This window comes from Ctenocephalides felis, unplaced genomic scaffold, assembly GCF_003426905.1.
Source record: "Ctenocephalides felis isolate EL2017-DRISC unplaced genomic scaffold, ASM342690v1 CF-g0.4_SCAFFOLD_01428, whole genome shotgun sequence".
NCBI classification, from domain to species: domain Eukaryota; kingdom Metazoa; phylum Arthropoda; class Insecta; order Siphonaptera; family Pulicidae; genus Ctenocephalides; species Ctenocephalides felis.
This window is the reverse complement of record NW_020537582.1, coordinates 15,043-39,791: the sequence shown is the minus strand read 5'-3', so window position 1 is coordinate 39,791 and position 24,749 is coordinate 15,043. Positions and strand designations below refer to the sequence as shown.

The 24,749-nt window shown below is 34.8% G+C and overlaps 8 non-coding genes across 8 annotated transcripts; 6 read left to right on the top strand and 2 right to left on the bottom strand.

The window, feature by feature from the left end:
* Positions 1-554: 554 nt before the first annotated feature.
* Trnap-ugg lies at positions 555-625 on the bottom strand. Its single transcript has one exon. It is a non-coding gene; the product is annotated as a tRNA-Pro (tRNA).
* Positions 626-10,988: 10,363 nt separating this feature from the next.
* Trnap-agg lies at positions 10,989-11,060 on the top strand. The gene has a single exon. It is a non-coding gene; the product is annotated as a tRNA-Pro (tRNA).
* Positions 11,061-13,088: 2,028 nt separating this feature from the next.
* On the top strand, positions 13,089-13,160 carry Trnal-aag. Its single transcript has one exon. It is a non-coding gene; the product is annotated as a tRNA-Leu (tRNA).
* A 199-nt stretch (positions 13,161-13,359) lies between these two features.
* Positions 13,360-13,431, top strand: Trnap-agg. Its single transcript has one exon. It is a non-coding gene; the product is annotated as a tRNA-Pro (tRNA).
* Positions 13,432-14,008: 577 nt separating this feature from the next.
* Trnar-ucu lies at positions 14,009-14,081 on the bottom strand. The gene has a single exon. It is a non-coding gene; the product is annotated as a tRNA-Arg (tRNA).
* Positions 14,082-16,085: 2,004 nt separating this feature from the next.
* On the top strand, positions 16,086-16,157 carry Trnal-aag. The gene has a single exon. It is a non-coding gene; the product is annotated as a tRNA-Leu (tRNA).
* An 881-nt stretch (positions 16,158-17,038) lies between these two features.
* Trnap-ugg lies at positions 17,039-17,110 on the top strand. The gene has a single exon. It is a non-coding gene; the product is annotated as a tRNA-Pro (tRNA).
* A 954-nt stretch (positions 17,111-18,064) lies between these two features.
* Trnan-guu lies at positions 18,065-18,138 on the top strand. The gene has a single exon. It is a non-coding gene; the product is annotated as a tRNA-Asn (tRNA).
* Positions 18,139-24,749: the final 6,611 nt, after the last annotated feature.

Sequence of the window (24,749 nt, the reverse complement as noted above, 5' to 3'; positions counted from 1 at the left end):
TTCTCATAACCACCAACCTTTCGGTTAACAGCCGAACGCGCTAGCCAATTGCGCCACGGAGGCTCTTATCGCGCTGTTGATAATAGTAGGAGTAAATTATATATAGCATAAAACAATAATGGGTGTGAATTTCGGTTAAACTTTAAATATTACTAATAAAAAGGCGTTTGTTCGTTAGTTATTAACTAACCTATATTCACATTTAATAATAACTTATCCTAAAACATTGCTTATTCTAACATGAAACATTATATCTACACTAATCTGTAACCCATGTTGCATCCAATGTACAACATTGTAGTAAATAATATGTCTCGAATTTAAAGAAAAGTCCGGGCTCGTCCGGATTTGAACCCGGGACCTCCCGCACCCTAAGCGGAAATCATACTCCTAGACCAACGAGCCACGCGTATACTGATAAACACATTTTACATATGATTGCCACTTACGTTTATTATCTAAGCCAAAATCATACCCCTAGACAAACGAGCCACGGGTTTCTATCCAATGTACAAGATTGTAGTATAATAGGACTCGAATTTAAAGAAATGTCAGGGCTCGTCCGGGATTTGAACCCGGCCCTCCCGCACCCAAAGCGGGAATCATACCCCTAGACCAACTAGCCATGGGTCGTACCTACTGCGTTTTTGTGTTGGAGCCAATGTACAACATTGTAGTAAATAATAGGCACTCGGATTTAAAGAAATGTCAGGGCTCGTCCGGGATTTGAACCTGGGACCTCCCGCACCCACAGCGGGAATCATACCCCTAGACCCTTGTACAGCGTTTCAGAGGCTGTCACTCAAACCGAAAGTAGACTTTGTATAGTTTGTATAGTTTATAGGAGTGAAGTAAATGTTAACTATTTGTGTCTGATGTGAATCGAGCGCGATGTATGGACAGGTATTGGGCACTGGTTGCTCCGTGGGTTACAGATTAGTGTAGTTTATTGGGTATAAGAATAATTGTTGTTTATACTCATTATTGTTCAATAATTATAATTATTGTTCATGCTATAATTAATTTACTCCTACTATTATCAAGAAGTGATAAAAGCCTCCGTGGCGCAATTGGCTAGCGCGTTGGTCTAGGGATACGATTTCCGCTTATGGTGCCGGAGGTCCCGGGTTCAAATCCCGGACGAGCCCGGACATTTCTATAAATTCGAGCACATATTATTGACTACAATAATGTATATTGGAACGAAAATATATTATTTACTACAATGTTGTACATTGGATGCAACACAAACACGCACTGGATAGAACCCGTGGCTCGTTGGTCTAGGAGTATGATTTGGGCTTAGATAATAAACGTGAGTGGCAAATCATGTGTAAAATGTGTTTATTGAGTATACCGAGTAGGTTACAGATTAGTGTAGTTTATTAGGTATAAGAATAATTGTTGTTTATACCCATTATTTCATTGTTCAATAATTATAATTATTGTTCATGCTATATATAATTTACTCTTACTATTATCAAGAAGCGATAAAAGCCTCCGTGGAACAATTGGCTAGCGCGTTCTGCTGTTAACCGAAAGGTTGGTGGTTCGAGCCCTCCCGAAGGCGTAAAGTAGTTATTATTTATACTCTGGAATATTCAATGCATATTGTTTATACTCAATAATATTTGATGATTATATTATTCATCATATATATATATATATATATATATATATATATAATTTGCACGAGCCCGGATATTTCTCTAAATTCGAGCACATATTATTTACTACAGTATTGTATATTGGATCGAGAACATATTATTTACAACAATGTTGTACATTGGTTCCAACACAAACATGCACTGGATAAAACCCGTGGCTTGTTGGTCTAGGGTTATGATTTCGGCTTAGATATTAAACGTAAGTGGCAAATCATGTGTAAAATTTATTTATTGAATAGAACCCGTGGCATGTTGTACATTGAATGCAACACAAATACGCAGTGCGTACAACCCGTGGCTCGTGTTCGGATTGTCCAGCCTTAATTTATCCAGACAACCACGGATTGTCCAGCCTTAATTTATTCTGAAAAAAATATATTAAGAATAAAGAATTCACAAGAATTTCATACATGAAACTAAATAATCTTTAACTATACCTTTGATGTTATTTATCAAATTTTGGTTCAGACGCACATAATTTTTCAAATTTTTATGTCCCACATGTGTCTTCCAGTAATCAGCTTTAACATGTCCGTCATTATATATCTTGCATATGATTCGTGAGGGGGCAAGCATGTCCAATTTTTTTGGTATCCCTTGAAACTGTTTCTTTTGTTTGTTGTGTGCAACACCGATGGCATTATAATACAAGATGGTGCATTCATCTTTTGTTTTGTATGCTGTGGTGTCATTCACATATGAGTTAATATCGTTCTGTTCCGTTTTCGTTTTCCAGCTGTAAAAATCTACAACAAAAGTTGCAATTATAGAAAAGTGTGTTGTATTGAAAATCTCCATAATAAAAAGTTGACAAACCACGAATTAAAGAAAAAAGCTTTTGTTCTTGTTCAATATTAATTTGATGATCTGACTCAATATGATTATGCAGAGAACTGAACCGCGTATAGGCCTTCCCGCAATCCTCAATGGGGCAGGTAATCCGAAGAGCCCTTGGAGATCCTATAAATTGTCAATTATTGTAATTTTTGTGGATGTAATATTAAACATATTTAAATAGTATTTATATTTCAATGCCTGTGAAAACTTCCCGAGAATGCAGCGATCTGGGTCTTGTAGGGGTCGTTTGTAATAATGTGGGCGATGAATATGAGTATGTAGAAGAAATAGTTGAAGAAGCAATAGGTACAGAAGAATTACGTAAAGAAGGAATGTGTGACGAGGGAAGGGTATATGAATGAAATGATATGGAAGGAATGGGTGACGAGGTTAGAGCATACAAATGAAATAATGTGGAAGAAATGGGTGACGAGGGAAGAGCATATGGATGAAATGATGTCGAAAGAATAAGTGAAGAAGGAAGAGATGATTGAAATGATGTCGAAGGAATGGGTGATGAGGGAAGAACATATGAATGAAATGATGTCGAAGGAATTGATGACGAAGAAAGAGCATTTGATAGAATGTCAGTGAACGGAATTAGAGAATAAGGCAGAGCATAAGAATGAAGTGCAAGAGATGTTTCAGGATTAATTCTGAAATTATTGTAAAATGTGCGGGGGATATTGGAGTCTTGAAAAAAAATATTAGAAGTTGAGGAATGAAAGGTTTTGATGTGCCTTTGCAAAGAAAAAAAGGTATGTAATATCTTTTGGCAAAAATCTATAATAATTATGGCAAACATACGATTAAAATAAAACATATACTAAAAAACATGAATAATTCACAAAATAACAGAAAAAGAAAACCAAAAACGCACCGGAAAAGGAAGGGATAAACTATAGTATGAAGCAGATTAATCACAAAATAAAACATAATAACGATAAAATCTCATTGAGCATGCAGCAAAAGTGAAACACTTCTGACATATAATAGAGCAAACTTCACACCTCATTTTAGGTATACTGAGTAACACGACCGACCTCGCAGTTGTATTGACAGGCACATGATGCCTTCAGGCAGTGTTGCCAACATTAAAACATAAAACCAAAAGTGTAAATATAAATGCAGGTAAACCAACAACGAAAAAATAAAAACCTTAACTTGTAAGATGAAGGAATGTTACTGTCAACCTTACTATTTTGACGTATATTTATTGGTTAGTATTTGGATTTTTCAATCGATCTTAAAATGTTGAAAAGCGGTATGAATGGAAATATTTTATATATTTTGTTTTTATAACATTAGAGTTTTTGGAATAAATAGAATTAGTTTTGAGCTACAAATATCTTTTATGTTTGGTCCAATATTTGAACTGTATAAAACATAGTTTGTTTTACCAGTTCTCACCTCACGGAATTCTGCTATGAATTTGTGAATTGCAACAAATGATGCTTTGATCATTTTGTAAGTAACTTCTAGTGATTCCGCATCCGCCATTATGCACAATTATTATTTAACTACAAAAAATATTGCAAATATTATAATCAAAATGCCGTGACAAAATACCTTAGTTTACTATAAATAATTAATGCCTTATGGTAAGATTAGGCAGAAACTAAAATGACATAATACTTAATATAATCTAACGAGGTGATGAGTGATCTGCGACTCCTGTGTTGGTACAACCAGTCAGCAATACAGCAACAGTCTTTCACTTTTATATTATAAGATAACAATAAGTTTGATTAATGACTCACGCCCTCGTGTATGCAGAACACGAGTCAACGATATCCTCCCCAAATAGTGTAGAGATTTGCCAATTTTCACGAACTCGTCGAACTGAGCAGCGTGCTCCATATTGTTTACGAACGGAATAGACCACTTCTAATGCCGTATGCGTAACAAAATAAAACACGCCGGTAAAGTAATTGATATATAAAACTTTTCTCACCACAGTGTATAAAAATCTCAAAAATATAACTTGCAATGGTAATTATCCGCGAGAAAGACCAAATTATGGTAGAATAAAACACTGAGTTGAGTGGCTTATTATTATTAATATATATTCAATGATGTTTCTTCTTCGGCTGTTTGTAATGAAAGAGGAGGTATTTTATAAAGTCTAAGAATGAATAATTTTGCTCAAAGATTATACTATATTGAAGCAGAAATCTAGCATGTTTAGTGTAGACAATGCGTTTATTTTCAGTTTTGTGCCTTCTGTATCCATTTTGCATATACTTGCAAAATGTGCGTCATACACGTACCGAGATTTATTACAATGAAACGGTGTTAATTTCTCCAAAGAAGGATTTTTGGTTCTTTCCAACCAAATTAAGAACATTCAAAACCATATTTATTTGCTACCAAAGTTTGGTTATTATATTAATTTTTACGTACCTTATTACTTCTTGCTCTCGACATGCATTGTAACATTACTTTGTGTATTTCGGCACAGTGGTACACTACACTTCGACATGATACTTGCTTAGTTCTTGGTTCACTGAAAAATACTAATCTCTTGTAACTCAACTGAATTCAACGAACCAACCAAACGAACTCAACTTCGATTACGTTTTCGAACATTCTTATATTGTTCTTGTGCAACGTCTTACCCGATGCGTGCAAAATTGTTTCAAAGAGCGAGATTACGTTTTCTTTTACTTAATATATCAATTGCATACAAAAAATTACATTCAAATTACAAACTAATTCTAAATCATAACTAAAACAAAATCATAATTATATATCACATTTTTTAGTGTTATAGCGCTTTCTTAAATTATTTTTTGAAAAAACATACAAAAAGTATTTCCGTATTTTGTAATTTGTTCCTGTCTTCTGTCCTTTAAATTTCTTTCTATCATCAATATTTTCTCGTTGTCTTGAAGGATCTTTTGTAAAATACCTGAAACTAACCAAAGAATTGCTCTTTTCTTTTCTTTTAGTTTTGTTATTTTGCCCAAATTATCAATTTGTCATCTTCGATGAGTCCAACTTTTATTTCATTTAGTTTGTTTTTCGTCCAATTCCATAAATATTTTCTCCGACCACATTCAGTTAAGTGATGTATGATACAGTTATGGATTCAGCTTTGGCGCCAGGGGGTTAGGGTTTGCTTAGTAAAAAAAAGGTCACGCGAACAAAAAGTTGCAATTATTTCAAAAAAAATTTAGGTATTTTATTAATGTAAATAAGTACACTACACCTGAAAATCGCTATATAACATATACAATAAAAATAAATATATAAATACATATAAAAAATAAAATATATATTAACTGATTACTCATAACATTCAAATATGTAATTATTACAAAAAAACAATTTACTAATTATATAATAATTACAAAACATACTTAATAATTTAAAAGATAAGCAAAATACAAATCTTCAAATTACAAAATCATTTTTTCTTTTGTGTCTTCTCCCAAAACGTGTTATTACATTATCGACATCAATCGCTTTATTTTTATGTACATGGAAAAGTGTCAGTCCTGCCAAACGATCTTCCGCCATTGAAGATCTTAATTCTACGCAACGTAGAGAAAGACCTTTCTGCTGTAGCCACACTGACAATACATAATTTGTAAAAAAAATCTTATGTTGGGATACATATAAATGTCTCAATCTATAATAATCTCAGATATTAAGGTACTGTGTAGTGCATAAATTAATGAATTTGTGACAATAATAAATTATACACCCACCTAAGACATCACTTAAGCAGATGGAGGATATAATAAAGTCAGAACTGCGTAATGTTTGCAGCAAGCAATGTGCATTGTTGGCTGTTTCATTGTCTTACCAAGCAGAAATTTTATTTAAGTTGTCTCCTTGAAACTTTCTACCCAGCGTGTTTCACAAATACCTTGCATGACAGCAAGTTCTAACTTAAAAATTGCTTAGCAGATGCATTGGCAAATGCCACAACTCTTCTCATTATGCCAGATGGATTGCGGCAGGAAACTAGATTTTGCTAGTGCATTATTGAGAACATGATTGTTGCATGTGCAATGTTTAGCATGGATCGTAATTTTCATTAACTTCTTCACTGCACCTTTTGTATTTGATGCCACAACCGAGCAGCTGTCAGTTCCAATACCCACACGCCAATATAAATCTAAATTTTATTTCGTACACAAGTTTTGAACAATTTTTGCTAACATTTTACGTGTCAATCTAGGCCCTATGTCACCTAAATTATTGTCTTCAGATTTAAGAGCATAATATGTATCGCAAAGTCACAAAATGTTCCTTAATAATACCATTATGAAAATAACGTAATGAATGAGCTGTGAGATATGTGATATATCCGTGGTTTCGTCAAACAAAATAGAAAGATATCTGGCTTCCCGCACATTCTTTAAAATAGTTTCTTGAATGACTTCTGCACACACATCTATTAGTTCATTTTGCACAGTTTTGCTGATGTATGTGGCGTTGGCACTTGAAGATTCCAAGTGATGCTACAATGCAATATCACCATAATCAACACGGAACTTAAAAAGAGCTCTAAAATTTTATCATTCTGAACATACATAATAAATATAATTTTAGAACATAAAAATAGGCAATAAAAATCAGATTTTAATTATTTTTACAACTTGTTATATTTTTTCTGAAATATGGATCTGTTTGAGTGAAGTTGGTTTATTTTATTGGGGTAGATTTTAAAAGTTCTGACAGATAATAAAGAAACTTAACCAGCATTAGGCGGGAAACGATCGGAAGATTCTGGAATTTATCAGAGGTAGCATATCTCTTGTGAGAAATTGTAGTAACAAAGCTTCTGTTTGGCACTGGAAATAAGATGAAGGTCTTGTTTGGTGTAATCAGTTCTGTTGACGTACCTATTGATATCAAAGATCCTAATATTATTGAATTTACCACGAACCATTCTAGAATTCAGAGCATGATTGCCATATTGATAAGGAATACTAACAATACAAACTTTTGTTTTACTACAAGAATGATGGGCTATTTACAATGCATAGCATAATTAGATTTCGTCCTGTCATTCTTCCTAGCCAAAACAACTACACGATAAAATTCGCAACAAGATCCGAGATACCAGCAATCGCGCTAGAGAACCCAGCATCGGGTTTGATCATTCCAAACACACAAACACTCTGTAGAATTTATGTTGAAAGTTTATGTGAATAATAATACAACCGTTTATGCAGAAGGATAAAAACAGACTGACTGATTATATATTCTTCAACTAATCACATTCATTACAAACATTATTAACAATCACTTGTTTTACATAAAAAAAAAGACAAGCATATATACATAAACATAGTAGACACAGAGCGTTTAGTATTAAACTTCAACACCCCCACTATACTAAACAACATGTGTACTCATACCTAACAACTTTAAAAACTTCATATGTTTATGTACACTTAAGCTCTTCGTGAATATATCAGCAGGCATATCATTTGTCTGCATATATTTTAGATCGATCACACCATCTGCAATTGCTTCCTGATGAAATGATGTCTCACTTCAATGTGTTTTGACCTTTTGTTAAAAAACTGGATTTTATGAGAGTTTTTGTGCTGACTCGTTATCATTGTAAAAACATACACTCTCATCTATATCCGTTAATTCCATTAACAAACCTTTTAAGTATATCGCTTCTTTAGAAGCACCTGTCATTGCCATGCACTCGGTCTCTGAAAATTGTCACACGCATATGTGACATGATCGTCAAACATTTTCTTCTTTCTTTTTCTTTTAGACTTTCGTGTTTCTATAACATTTTGTTCATGATCACTGCCAGCATTTTGATTCTTTTCTTCCGTTACAGTATGCATTTCATCAACCCCCACTGAAACACTGTTCACTACTGATTCTATTGGGTTCTTGCTAGGCACATCTTCAATATTTTCCAGAACTTTTACTGCTCTTGATCCTTTGTGTTTGAATGACAATCTAGTTTGCTTTCCTTTACAACCAACTATACAATTATTTATGTCCGATGTTGCCTTCTCGGATATGGTGAGTCCTTTCACTAAGCCTTTACTCGATTTACACAAATCTGTTTTATTTATATGTCCTAACCGTCTATGCCATATATTTCCTGACGTAGGATCTGTAACTAACAAACAATTAATATTATTTGTCATGAGTTTATATACTCCACCTGTAAGTACCGCCACTGCAACCAAAGTGTTATTTTTATCATAAATTTTGCATTTATTATCATTGAATACAACCCTGTTACCCTTTCTGGTAAGAGCGCTAACAGATAATAAATTAGCTGACAATTGTGGCACATAATGAGCATCCTGTACTTCAACATCATAAGTTTGACCATAAACCTCTGTCCTAAGAGAAACACTGCCACAAGACACTACCTTCAATTGCATATTGTTAGCTGTCCTTACTTCCTGCACATCAGGTTTCTTGTGGCAAAGTTATAGCCGTTTTTGTTGACCCTGTTTCGAAAAACGGTCCTGGCGGTGACCATCATAACTCCTTAGAGATTCATCTAAAATCAATCAAATTAAAAAAATAGTTTTATGAATAGTTAATCCCGGGCCGGATCGAAGGTTTTCTTTTTTTTGCAAAAATTAACAAAATGGCAGCATCAGAAAGAAAAAATCTAGATTTTTGGGTAAAAAATCAACAGTTAATTGGTCTTAAAAAATTCAAATTTTTGAAAAAATAAAAATCCTTCGATCAGGCACGAGCTTATTATGTATTCTAAAAGCTGTATGAATTTCATTAAAATTTACTAAGTGGTTTTCGAGTTACAGTGGTCACCGCGTCAAGAAACATAGTTTTGAGAAAAACGCGTTTAAAGTTTCACATTGGATTTACGTACAAAAATTCGAATTATTGAATTACTTAAACCGAGTCATCTATCTCTGGGCCATATAATAGTTTATCAGTCATTGTGCAAGTTTCCAAAATTTCCATTTGCTGTTGCCTACAAAGCATTCTGGCCGGTTTGTAAAAGAATGACCCATATATAAGAATGAAGAAAAACGTAATGGTCTTAATGAAGAAAATTTCACTATAAAAGGATGCCCTTCGGACTGAAAAATGCACCAAGCACACTGCAAAGGTTAACTAACATGGTATTGGCGTGAGTCGAACGATTTAAAGGATTAGTGTACATATACGACATTTTCGTTTATGGTAAGACACTACAGAATCACAATTATAGGTTACGAGATGTTTTCAAACAACTACGTAACGTACCTAAACACAATCTAAAACTCCAACCAATAACGTATGAATTCCTAAGTCGGAAATTAACCTATTTGGGGCATGTAATATCAGAAAAGGGTGTCACTCCAGATTCCGACAAAGTAGAAGCTGTTAGAAATTTTATGGCACCAGCAAATCCAAGAGAAGTAAAAATGTTCTTAGGATTAGTAGGATATCACCGAAAGTTCATTAAAAAATTGCAAGAATTGCTAACCCTCTGATATCAGTGCTGAGGAAGGATAAAGCTTGGAATTGGGGTGAAATGAAAGATAAATCATTCAATCTTTTGAAGAAGACTCTTTTAAATGCACCAATATTGCAATGTGCGGATTTTAATAAACCTTTTATCTTGACGACGGTGAAGCCATAGGAGCAGTTCTGGCTGAAGACAGTCCAGCAGGAGAGATGCCAGTGGTTTTTGCTTCCAGAAAACTCAACAAGGCGGAACTAAACTATGACATAATAGACAAGGAGTTATTAGCTATCATATGGAGTATTAGACAGTTTCGCCCTTATTTATATGGTCAAAAGTTCATCATATATACCGATCATCAGCCACTGACATACCTCTCCCAGACAGCACAAGTTGTTTGGATTGTAATTGCTCTTATATTGGCCAGACCTGCCAGAACTTAAAAGGAGAACCCGCGCATTGCTCGTCTCGGATTTTGATGAAATTTGGCACAATGGTAGATTTTATGCCCAAACTGACCGTGGTAAAATATTAGAGGCCTATGAAAAGCGGTTTAATTATAAAAATTAATTAAAATTTGCATTTTAGCAGCGCGCGCTATACATAGTTTGCAACGTGCGTTCTTTCCGGTTCAGTCGTAGCCCAGTGGTAATGTGACTGGACTCTCATTAGTATGCGTATTGTCGGAGGATCGAATCCCACTCATGATATATTTTTTTTATTATTTTTAATTCAAATTTATAATTGCATGAGTAAATAATATTAAAGTTTTCTTGAGTTTTAAATTAATTTTATATTTTTCGCTAAATATTCTATAGTAAAATACTCTGTAGCGTCTGTATAAAATTGATGTAATACCTGAAACATAATAATTTTATAAAAAAACAGCAATATATTAACTACTTTAAGGTTTATAATTGGCGGGACGGTACTTATCATAAAAACAAGAGAAACATAAAAATAAATAGCAATGAGCACATTTCACAAATGCAGTAGTATAAACATTTAATCATAAACTTAAGTGGCAAATCATGTGTGAAATGTGTTTATTGAGTACGCCGCCTGGCTCGTTGGTCTAGGGGTGTGATTTCCGCTTAGGGTGCGGGAGGTCCCGGGTTCAAATCCCAGACGAGCCCGGACTTTTCTTTAAATTCGAGCACATATTATTTACTACAATGTTGTGCATAGGATGCAACACAAACACGCACTGGGTAGAACATGTGGTTCGTTGGTCTAGGGGTATGATTCCCGATTTGGGTGGCGGTGGTCCCGGGTTCACATATTTTATACTACATTGTTGTTATAAATATAATAATAATGTCGATTTGGTATAATATTGATTCTACCCATATTGAAACTTTCTTTTAATTTTGACAAATTGCAACAGGAAAGTAATAAATGTGATTGCCTTGGCCAGGAATCGAACCCGGATCAACTGCTTGGAAGGCAACTATGCTGACCATTACACCACCGACGCCTAACATATGGCATTCAATTATGGTGTAATAACTTATAGTTGTAACTTAGTATGTTGATAAAGTTTATTGTTAGTTTTTGTATGTAGACAGCAAAATGCCAAGACATGACAAATCATTTCTTAAAATAATGTGATATTTCCGAACATCTCTTGTGGGTATTCAGCCGACAAAATTTAGACGAAAATTGCAACGCATAAACGGCTATAGTTAATTACCAATTGCCAAACTGGACTATACAATATATGGTCATTACATAAATTAGTTTTACCAAGCATCCCTTGTGGAGATTGAACCCACGACCTTTGGATTAGAAGTCCAACGCGCTATCCGTATATATTCATATTATATTTGGTATATTTTTTATACCTAATAGTATTTGATGATTATATTGTTCATAATATTGTTACGAATGTGTGGGTGAGCACCCACTTAACTACATAACTACCCCTCTCAGTCATGAGATAGTCGTGGTCGAGGGTGTGCGTTGCCTGCATGGCCTCAAGGTCGGCAAACGTGCGGTCCAGCGCACGAAAGGGTTAATAAAATGTTTTTAATTGTGGACGTCATGTGGAGACAGCGTTTCGGAAGCTATCCCCCAAACCGAAAGTAGACTTTGTATAGTTTGTATAGTTTATAGGAGTGAAGTAAATGTTAACTATTTGTGTGTGAAGTGAATAGGGCCCGATGTATGGACAGGTATTGGACACTGGTTGCGCCGTCGGTTACAGATTATTGTAGATAAAAATCGCATGTTAGAATAAGCAATGTTTTAGGATAAGTGATTATTAAATGTAAATATAGGTTAGTTAATTAAGTAACGAACAAACGCCTTTTCATTAGTAATATTTGAAGTAACTAGTCTCTTACAGGATTGCGACGTCACGGTAAGGTTGTAGAAAGACCGCGAATGTACACAATTATAATAAATTAGAGCATGACTAAAGGAGTATAGTAAATAAATAAAAGGATATTCATGACAAATGAAAAGGGGTCCATGACTATACATATAGTTTACCCCTACTATTATCAGCATTACGACAAGGGTCTACGAGGAAAAATATTTATTATTTATACCCTATAATATTCAATGAAAATTGTTTATATCTAATAGAATTTCATGATTTTATTGTTTATCATAGATATAGTTTATCTCTAGTATTATCAGTATTATGACAAGGGCCTGTTATAATTATTGTTTGTGCTATATATAATTTATTCCTATTATTATCAACAGCGCAACAAGAGCCTCCGTGGCGCAATTGGCTAGCGCGTTCGGCTGTTAACAGAAAGGTTGGTGGTTCTAGCCCACCCGGGGGCGTAAAGTAGTTGTTATTTATACTCTGGAATATTCAATGCATATTGTTTATACCCAATAGTATTTGATGATTATATTATTCATCATATATGTAGTTTACACGAGCCCGGACATTTCTTTAAATTCGAGCACATATTATTTACTACAGTATTGTATATTGGATCGAGAACATATTATTTACAACAGTGTTGTACATTGGTTCCAACACAAACACTCACTGTATAAACCCGTGGCTTGTTGGTCTAATGTTATGATTTCGGCTTAGATATTAAACGTAAGTGGCAAATCATGTGTAAAATGTGTTTATTGAGTAGAACCCGTGGCATGTTGTACATTGGATGCAACACAAATACGCAATGGGTACAACCCGTGGCTCGTTGGTCTAGGGGTATGATTTCTGCTTAAGGTGCAGGATGTCCCAGGTTCAAATCCCGGACGAGCCCGGACATTTCTTTAAATTCGAGTACATATCATTTACTACAAAATTGTAGTAATATTTACTACAATGTTGTAGATTAGATCCAACACAAACACGCACTGGATCAAACCCGTGGCTCGTTGGTCTAGGGGTATGATTTTGGCTTAGATAATAAACGTAAGTGACAAATCATGCGTGAAATGAGTTTAATGAGTATACCGCGTGGCTCGTTGGTCAAGGGGTATGATTTCCGCTTAGGGTGCGAGAGGTCCCGAGTTCAAATCCCGGACGAGCCCGGACTTTTCTTTATATTCGAACACATATTATTTACTATAATGTTGTGCATTGGATGCAACACAAACACGCACTGGGTAGAACATGTGGTTCGTTGGTCTAGGGGTATGATTCCCGCTTTGGGTGGGGGAAGTCCCGGGTTCAAATCCTGTACGAGCCCGCGCATTTCTTTTAATTCGAGCACATATTTCTTACTACATTGTTGTTATAAATATAATAACAATGTCGATTTGGTATAATTTCTACCCATATTGAAATTTTCTTTTAATTTTGACAAATTGCAACACGAAAGTAATAAACATAATTGCGTCGGCCGGGAATCGAACCCGGATCAACTGCTTGGAAGGCAACTATGCACTCAATTGTGGTGTAATTACTTATAGTTGTAACTTATTAAGTTGATAAAGTTTATTGTGAGTTTTTGTATGTAGACAGCAAAATGCCAATACATGACAAATCATTTCTTAAAATAATGTGATATTTCCGAACATCTCTTGTGGGTATTCAGCCGACAAAATTTAGAAAAAAATTGCAACGCATGAACGGCTATAGTTAATTACATAAATTAGTTTTACTAAGCATCCCTTGTGGGGATCGAACCCACAACCTTTGGATTAGAAGTCCAACGCGCAATCCGCTGCGCCAAAGGGACCACAGCCTCAAAAAACTTTTGTTTGCATTGATTCTTAATTATTATATCTGATATTGATGATAAAAAAAAGTTACAGATTTGTGTTATTTATTGGGTGTAAGATTAATTGTTGTTTATACCCGTTATTGTTTGATGATTATAAATATTGTTTATCCTATATATCATTTATTCCTACTCTTATCAATAGCACGACAAGGGCCTCCGTGGCACAAGTGGCTAGCGCGCTCGGCTGTTAACCGAAAAGTTGATGGTTCGAGCCCACCCTGGGGCGTATAGTAGTTATTACTAATACCCTGGAATATTAAAAGAATATTTTTTATACCCAATAGTATTTAATTGTTATATTGTTCATCATATTGTTACGAATGTGTGAGTGAGCACCCACATAACTACATAACTACCCCTTTCAGTCATCAGGTAGTCATGGTCGAGGGTGTGCGTTGCCCGCATGGCCTCAAAGTCGGCAAACGTGCGGTCCAGCGCACGAAAGGGTTAATAAAATGTTTTTAATGTAAGCCTAGAGGACGTCATGGGGAGACAGCGTTTCGGAAGCTATGCCCCGAACCGAAAGTAAACTTTGTATAGTTTGTATAGTTTATAGGAGTGAAGTAAATGTTAACTCTTTGTGTGTGAAGTGAATAGGGCTCGATGTATGGACAGATATTGGACACTGGTTGCGCCGTGGGTTACAGATTAGTGTAGATATAGGTTGCATGTTAGAATAAGCAATGTTTTAGGATAAGTGATTATTAAATGTAAATATAGGTTAGTTAATTAAGTAACGAACAAACGCCTTTTCATTAGTAATATTTAAAGTAACTAGTCTCTTACAGGATTGCGACGTCACGGTAAGGTTGTAGAAAGACCGCGAATGTACACAATAATAATAAATTAGAGCTTGACTAAAGGAGTATAGTAAATAAATAAAAGGATATTCATGACAATAAAAAGGAGTCCATGACAATACATATAGTTCACCCCTACTATTATCAGCATTACGACAAGGGTCTACGAGGAAAAATATTTATTATTTATACCCTAGAATATTTAATGAAAATTATTTATATCTAATAGAATTTCATGATTTTATTGTTTATCATATATATAGTTTATCCCTAGTATTATCAGTATTATGACAAGAGCCTATTGTAATTATTGTTTGTGCTATATATATATAATTTACTCTTTGCGTGCGGGATGTCCCGGGTTCAAATCCCGGACGAGCCCTGACGTTTCTTTAAATTCGGGTGCCTATTATTTACTACAATGTTGTACATTGGATCCAACACAAATACGCACTGGGTATAACCCGTGGCTCGTTGGTCTAGGGGTATAGGGGTTTATTGAGTAGACCACGTGGCTCGTTGGTCTAGGGTTATAGGGTCCCTTAGGGTGCGGGAGGTCCCTTTAAATTCGAGCCCATATTATTTACTACTATGTTGTACATTGGATGCAACACAAACACGCACTGTGTAGAATATGTCGTTCGTTGGTCTAGGGGTGTGATTTCCGCTTAGGGTGCGGAAGGTCCCGGGTTCAACTCCCGAACGAGCCCGGACATTTCTTTAAATTCGAGCACATATTATTTACTACAATAATGTATATTGGATCAAGAACATATTATTTACTACAATGTTGTAAATTGTATGATTTTGGCTTAGATAATAAATGTAAGTGGCGAATCATATGTAAAATGTGTTTATTGAGTATACCGCGTGGCTCGTTGATCTAGGGGTACGATTTTCGCTTAGGGTGCGGGAGGTCCCGAGTTCAAATCCCGGGCGAGCCCGGACATTTCTATAAATTCGAGCACGTATTATTTACATACAATAATGTATATTGGATCGAGAATATATTATTTACTACTATGCTGTACATTGGATGCAACATAAACACGCACTGGATAGAACTCGTGGCTCGATGGTCTAGGGGTATGATTTTGGCTTAGATAATAAACGTAAGTGGCAAATGATATGTCAAATGTGTTTATTGAATATACCGCATGGCTTGTTGGTCTAGGAGTATGATTTCCGCTTAAGGTGCGGGAGGTCTCGGGTTCAAATCCCGGACGAGCCCGGACTTTTCTTTAAATTCGAGCTCATATTATTTACTACAATGTTGTACATTGGATGCAACACAAACACGCACTGCGTAGAAGATGTGGTTCGTTGGTCTAGGGGTATGATTCTCGCTTTGGGTGGGGGAGGTCCCGGGTTCAAATCCTGGACAAGCGCGGGCATTTCTTTCAATTTGAGCGCATATTTTTATTACATGGGGGTACAGCGTTTCAGAAGCTGTCACTCAAACCGAAAGTAGTCTTGTATAGTTTGTATAGTTTATAGGAGTGAAGTAAATGTTAACTATTTGTGTGCGAAGTGAATCGGGCCCGATGTATGGACAGGTATTGGGCACTGGTTGCGCCGTGGGTTACAGATTAGTGTAGTATATTGGGTATAAGAATATTTGTTGTTTATACCCATTATTGTTCAATAATTATAATTATTGTTTATGCTAAAATAATTTACTCCTACTATTATCAAGAAGCGATAAGAGCCTCCGTGGCGCAATTGACTAGCGCGTTTGGCTGTTAACCGAACGGTTGGTAGTTCGATCCCACCCGGGAGCGTATAGTAGTTATTATTTATACTCTAGAATATTCAATGCATATTGTTTATACCCAATAGTATTTGATGATTATATTATTCATCATATATGTAGTTTACACGAGCCCGGACATTTCTTTAAATTCGAGCACATATTATTTACAACAATGTTGTACATTGGTTCCAACACAAACATGCACTGGATAAAACCCGTGGTTTGTTGGTCTAGGGTTATGATTTCGGCTTAGATATTAAACGTAAGTGGCAAATCATGTGTAAAATTTGTTTATTGAGTAGAACCCGTGGCATGTTGTACATTGGATGCAACACAAATACGCAGTGGGTACAACCCGTGGCTCGTTGGTCTAGGGGTATGATTCCCGCTTTGGGTGCGGGAGGTCCCGGGTTCAAATCCCGGACGAACCCTGACATTACTTTAAATTCGAGTACCTATTATTTACTACAATGTTGTACATTGGACCCAACACAAACACGCACTGGTTAGAACCCGTGGCTCGTTGGTCTAGGGGTATGATTTTGGCTTAGATAATAAACGTAAGTGGCAAATCATATGTAAAATGTGTTTATTGAGTATACCGCGTGGCTCGTTGGTCTAGGAGTGTGTTTTCCGCTTAGGGTGCCGGAGGTTCCGAGTTCAAATCCCGGACGAGCCCGGACTTTTCTTTAAATTCGAGCACGTATTGTTACGAATGTGTGGGGTAGCACCCACACACAGTTATAAAATAACACACAACTACCCCTCTCCCTATATGCATAAAAACGCCATGTCTCTGATGAGGAATGTGTCCGCAGGCTGAGGATGGTTGTATGCGTGAACAGTCTAGAAGTAGTCGTAGGCTTGATGTGGTCGTTGTCGGGGATGAGAGGTGCCGGCGTGGCCTCAGTGTCGGCAAACGTGCGGTCCGGCGCACGAAGGTGTTAGTAAAATGTATTTAATGTGAGCTTAGAGAACGTCATGGGGAGACAGCGTTCGGAGAGTGTCCTCAAACAGAATGTAGACTTAGTGAAAATACGCAAATGTGATGGTTAAGTGAATAATGTGAATCGGGCCCGATGTATGGATAGGTGTTGGACACTGGTTGCGCCGTGGTTAAAGCTAAGTCTAGAATAAGTTGCATGTTTAGAATAGGAAATGTGTTAGAATAAGTAATCGTTCTGTGTAAATATAGATTAGGTAATTAAGTAACGAACAAACGCCTTTTCATTAGTAATATTTAAAGTTTAACCGAAAGATTGGTGGATTGAACCCACTCGGGGGCGTACAATAATTGTTATTCATACCCATTATTGTTCAATAATTATAATTATTGTTTATGCTACATATAATTTACTCCTACTATTATCAACAGCGCCATAAGAGCCTCCGTGGCGCAATTGGCTAGCGCGTTCGGCTGTTAACCGAAAGGTTGGTGGTTCGAGCCCAGCCGGGGGCGTGAAGTAGTTACTGGTTATACTCTGAAATATTCAATGCACATTGTTTATACCCAATAGTATTTGATGATTATATTATTCATCATATTAAATATGTTGAATTCAAATATCTCCCTTCCGCCTTTTTGTATTATAAACCAAGAGCAAAAAAGCGGAAGGGAGATAGTTGACAACCTATTATATATATAAATTGCACGAGCCCGGACATTTCTTTAAATTCGAGCACATATTATTTACTACAGTATTGTATATTGGGTCGAGAACATATTATTTACAATAATGTTGTTCATTGGTTCCAACACAAACATGCACTGGATGAAACCCGTGGCTTGTTGGTCTAGGGTTATGATTTCAACAAAAAAAAAGGTAGTAAATCCATTGGTAGCAAATTGTATGAGCGAGATGGATTGCAAAATAAAGCGAGAAAGAATTGGCTATAATTTAAAATGTTTGGTTGTGTCGGTTTACAAATACTAAATAAAAATGTGTATGATTTTATTTTGTTCTTGTTTTTTTATTATCATTTCTATTTGTTACACCTGTTTTTCTTCTCGTAAGTAACTTCATCACAGAAAAATTACCATTTATAAATTCGTTTTTGCAAGCCATGCGCGATAAGACGAATTATATTTAGAATAGATTGTTGTTAGAGATAGGTAAATGCAGTTTTATAAATAGAAAATTGATCCGTTTAATAATTTAGATTTTAGATAAAAGTGACCTAAAAGGAGTATGCCTAAAATAAAAAAAAATGAGAAGAAAATTACGCATAGGATTTTGAGTAAAGAATGTTATGAATAATTAGAAAATAGAGATAGTATAGGTTAGATGTAACAGCAAGTGCAGAGACGTTGGTTTGTACTTTGGTGTTTCTTTTCCATCACTCAGAGAGTACTGGGCGATACTTTATAACCGTTGAGAATAATGTTGGGATAAAATGATATTAGAAAAAAAGATGTTGAAAAAAAAAGTCCTTGTGAGAGATTCAAGGAAATAAATGAAATAATTTGCGTATGAAAGGATACGACGCGAAAAGAGAAAATTGGGGTTAATAGATGATTATTAACATTAATAGATGAATATTTTGATTTGATTGTGAAAGTGGTTGTTTAGTTCAGTCGAGAATTGAGAAATTGTGTGTGAGTATGCATATTTTTATGAATGTCAGCTGGCCAGCAAAGTATAAGAGATAAGTGTATTTTGATTTTTCCCACGTTTTGAATGAAAATGTTTTAGGTTTTTATGCTAGATTTGAGTGAATGTAAATTTTAATTGATTGTTGTTTTGTGTTTGATATGATGTATGTGGGTTATTCTCGGGGTGTTTAGAAAAAGTAAATTGAGGATAGAATTGGGTTTCGCGATTTTGGGAAAATTTGGGGTTTTATGATTTTGGGGAAAGATCGCCCGGGCTGGTGTTTTGTTGTTGTTATGATTATTGATTATTGATTTGATTTTGATCTCATAGCGTGGGGATATGGATTTGGGCTGTCGGAGCACCCCCAGCGAGGGTTCTGGTGCTCTGAGTGAGACCGTTGAAGCGTGATACATCACATACAAGCTGATTGCTATCACGCTATCCATTTGGAAGCTTTGGTTGTTTGTGTTATCTTATATATAAAAATGGAGCTGTCTTTCAAATGTCCGAATAAAACTCGAAAACGGCTGAATGGATTTGGCCAGTCTTAGTCTTGAAAAATTCCTGCCAATCCAGAGATTGTCCAAAAGGTGAGATAATATTTCAAATTTGCGTAGAAACTTTACATTTTTAATTTGAAAATTTTTGGTAAACAGCACTTGATTCAAAATGGCTTCCCACACAATATTATTCAACTGACAGATGTATCGCATACTTAAACATAACATAACGTAACATAAAGGTTTTGACAATTTAAAACAGATTATGTGTTATTCTTTTAATTTTAAAATTTAATTATTTATATATTTTTAAATGTTAATAAGAATGCTTATTTTGATTTTATATGAGGTTTTTATTTAATTCTCAAGTGTTTGCTCACTGCCTATTTGTATTCTTTTATCAACAGCTTGAAATAATACTATTATTATTGATTGATTAAGGCTTGCTTATGAAAAAATAAATAAATAAATTTGTTTCAAACGCTGTGCTATGCAAGTACTTATTGGTTTAATGTGAATAATGTGTTACCATAACATTTTCTGAATTATATTATTATTGCATATAGGTTATTCAAATTGAGATCCTAAATTTGGAATTCATCGAAGGGGACACCATAGACAGCGATATGAATAAGAAAATTGGATTATAACACAGATAGTAATTTTAGAAATCATATTCATAAAAATCTCAATTATGTGTACATACAAGTACAAGATCTTCGGAAACAAAGTTGTTAGAAAATTGCTTATGAAGATCGCATTATGACATGTGACATTAGCATAAGTGCAGTTTAATTAGATATGGAAGTAATCATTACAAATATTTACAGTACAATCTATTTACAATACAAATTTTTCATTACAATTGTGAATAATGTGTTACCAAAACATTTTATGAATTATATTATTATTGCATTTAGGTTATTCAAATTGAGATCCTTAATTTGGAATTTATCGAAGGGGACACCATAGACATTTTTGTCTAATCACTTATTGCAAGTTATAATAGACAGCGATATGAATAAGGAAATTGGATTATAACACAGATAGTAATTTTTTTACGTTGTTCTTTGTTAATTCAGCAAATTTCAGGCGGCAAGTATTACAGATTTTTTGCTGAAGTGTCCTTTTTGTAATTGGTAAATTTAAAACTTCTAAATGTTTTTTTGAAACTGGCCGAAGGTTTTTTACTTTCCTATAACGACACAAGTTGAATGGATTCAAACATCGATCTGCTCTTATTTTGTCAAATTTTGACATTGCAAGAAATTTTTATTATCTTATTTACAAATTTAGTGTTGATTCTTTGAATGACAGCGCGCAAAAGAGTTATTTATGCAATCTTTGGTTAGTTTTTGGTAGAGGTTGAATTGGCTTTTAGTCATTGTACTTGCTAGTGCTTGAACTGCATTTTAGTCAATATCTAATCGCATAACATACAGAATTCATACGGCATGCAGCACCACAAGTTCTCACATGTTTCATTACGTCGCGCGCTGCGTATTCAAGACGTTCCGTTCTGCGCGACTAGCGCTCAAAAATATTTAATATCTTTGGATCTAACTGTGCCTCCAACATCAAATAAAGAGATTTTGTAGTAGAGAGTAAAAGAAAAATTATGTTGTTTATTTCAATCGATTCGAGTCGGGTAAAGGGTATGTAAATCCTATGTTAACAATAGACTGCTTTTATTGTTAAAAAATTGCAAAAACAATAATTTTTTTTGCAATTAACTGAAAGTTGAATTCAAAATGAGTACAATAAAAAAAAAATCATACTGATCTGTTCACCACAACTGGAGATATTAAGAGTAATGCAGAGGAAGACCATCAAATTTGAGCAAATTATCCAAATTTCAATCGTAAATATTTTCTTTAAAAAATTTTTTAAAGCAAAATCCTGAAATACATGTCAAATGATTTTATGAATAGTATCTGTAAACAAATTTTCAGACAATTTTAAAATGCCAAGGTTAATTAGTGTCCGGTTTGTAAAAGAATGACCCATATATAAAAATGAAGAAAAACGTAATGGTCTTAATGAAGAAAATTTTACTATAAAAGGATGCCCTTCGGACTGAAAAATGCACCAAGCACACTGCAAAGGTTAACTAACATGGTATTGGCGTGAGTCGAACGATTTAAAGGATTAGTGTACATATACGACATTTTCGTTTATGATAAGACACTACAGAATCACAATTATAGGTTACGAGATGTTTTCAAACAACTACGTAACGTACCTAAGCACAATCTAAAACTCCAACCAATAACGTATGAATTCCTAAGTCGGAAATTAACCTATTTGGGGCATGTAATATCAGAAAAGGGTGTTACTCCAGATTCCGACAAAGTAGTGTTTATAAGTAATTTTATGGCACCAGCAAATCCAAGAGAAGTAAAAATGTTCTTAGGATTAGTAGGATATCACCGAAAGTTCATTAAAAAAATTGCAAGAATTGCTAACCCTCTGATATCAGTGCTGAGGAAGGATAAAGCTTGGAATTGGGGTGAAATGAAAGATAAATCATTAAATCTTTTAAAGAAGACTCTTTTAAATGCACCAATATTGCAATGTGCGGATTTTAATAAACCTTTTATCTTGACGACGGTGAAGCTATAGGAGCAGTTCTGGCTGAAGACAGTCCAGCAGGAGAGATGCCAGTGGTTTTTGCTTCCAGAAAACTCAACAAGGCGGAACTAAACTATGACATAATACAAGGAGTTATTAGCTATCATATGGAGTATTAGACAGTTTCGCCCTTATTTATATGATCAAAAGTTCATCATATATACCGATCATCAGCCACTGACATACCTCTCCCAGACAGCACAAGTTGTTTGGATTGTAATTGCTCTTATATTGGCCAGACCTGCCAGAACTTAAAAGGAGAACCCGCGCATTGCTCGTCTCGGATTTTGATGAAATTTGGCACAATGGTAGATTTTATGCCCAAACTGACCGTGGTAAAATATTAGAGGCCTATGAAAAGCGGTTTAATTATAAAAATTAATTAAAGTTTGCATTTTAGCAGCGCGCGCTATACATAGTTTGCAACGTGCGTTCTTTCCGGTTCAGTCGTAGCCCAGTGGTAATGTGACTGGGCTCTCATTAGTATGCGTATCGTCGGAGGATCGAATCCCACTCATGATATATTTTTTTATTATTTTTAATTCAAATTTATAATTGCATGAGTAAATAATATTAAAGTTTTCTTGAGTTTTAAATTAATTTTATATTTTTCGCTAAATATTCTATAGTAAAATACTCTGTAGCGTCTGTATAAAATTGATGTAATACCTGAAACATAATAATTTTATAAAAAAAACAGCAATATATTAACTACTTTAAGGTTTATAATTGGCGGGACGGTACTTATCATAAAAACAAGAGAAACATAAAAATAAATAGCAATGAGCACATTTCACAAATGCAGTAGTATAAACATTTAATCATAAACTTAAGTGGCAAATCATGTGTGAAATGTGTTTATCCCGGGTTCAAATCCCAGACGAGCCCGGACTTTTCTTTAAATTCGAGCACATATTATTTACTACAATGTTGTGCATTGGATGCAACACAAACACGCACTGGGTAGAACATGTGGTTCGTTGGTCTAGGGGTATGATTCCCGATTTGGGTGGCGGTGGTCCCGGGTTCACATATTTTATACTACATTGTTGTTATAAATATAATAATAATGTCGATTTGGTATAATATTGATTCTACCCATATTGAAACTTTCTTTTAATTTTGACAAATTGCAACAGGAAAGTAATGAACGTGATTGCGTTGGCCAGGAATCGAACCCGGATCAACAGCTTGGAAGGCAACTATGCTGACCATTACACCACCGACGCCTAACATATGGCATTCAATTATGGTGTAATAATTTATAGTTGTAACTTATTATGTTGATAAAGTTTATTGTTAGTTTTTGTATGTAGACAGCAAAATGCCAAGACATGACAAATCATTTCTTAAAATAATGTGATATTTCCGAACATCTCTTGTGGATATTCAGCCGACAAAATTTAGACGAAAATTACAACGCATAAACGGCTATAGTTAATTACCAATTGCCAAACTGGATTATACAATATATGGTCATTACATAAATTAGTTTTACCAAGCATCCCTTGTGGGGATCGAACCCACGACCTTTGGATTAGAAGTCCAACGCGCTATCCGTATATATTCATATTATATTTGGTATATTTTTTATACCTAATAGTATTTGATGATTATATTGTTCATAATATTGTTACGAATGTGTGGGTGAGCACCCACTTAACTACATAACTACCCCTCTCAGTCATGAGATAGTCGTCCAGTGTAAACAATACTTCCTCTTTGACAAAAAGTGAAGATTCCCCATATAAATTTATTTCCAAATCCCGTCTCCCAACAATTGAAATACCCAAATTTGCGGGTGATTTCAAAAAATGGCCGCTATTTTACGAAACATTCAAAACCCTTATACATGAGAATCCCGAGATTGACATTATATCCAAATTTCATTATTTAATGGGCGCCTTAGAAGGCCCAGTAATGAAAATTTTCAATACTATCTTACCTACCGCCAATAATTATTTAATTTTATGGGAAGCATTGATAAACAAATACGAAAATAAACGTTATCTGGGCATTCACTATTTCAAACAGTTAATGTCTTTTAAAACTGTAAACTCATCACAGTTGCATAACTTTATCGAGAAATTTGACACTGCAGTACAAGCATTAAATCAATTAAATATTCCAGACCTGTATGATTTTTTACTAACATCGATCGCTCTATCTAAATTAGATACCAATTTACAGGAAAAATTTGAAAATTATTTTCAGGGCGAATATCCTTCCTATAAAGAATTATTACAATTCATAAATAAAGTGCAAAAAGGTCAAAGTTATATTTATGATCTGCGCAAAAAGGTTGCGAAAACCCACATTTCTCATTCGTTGATAACCAGCAATGT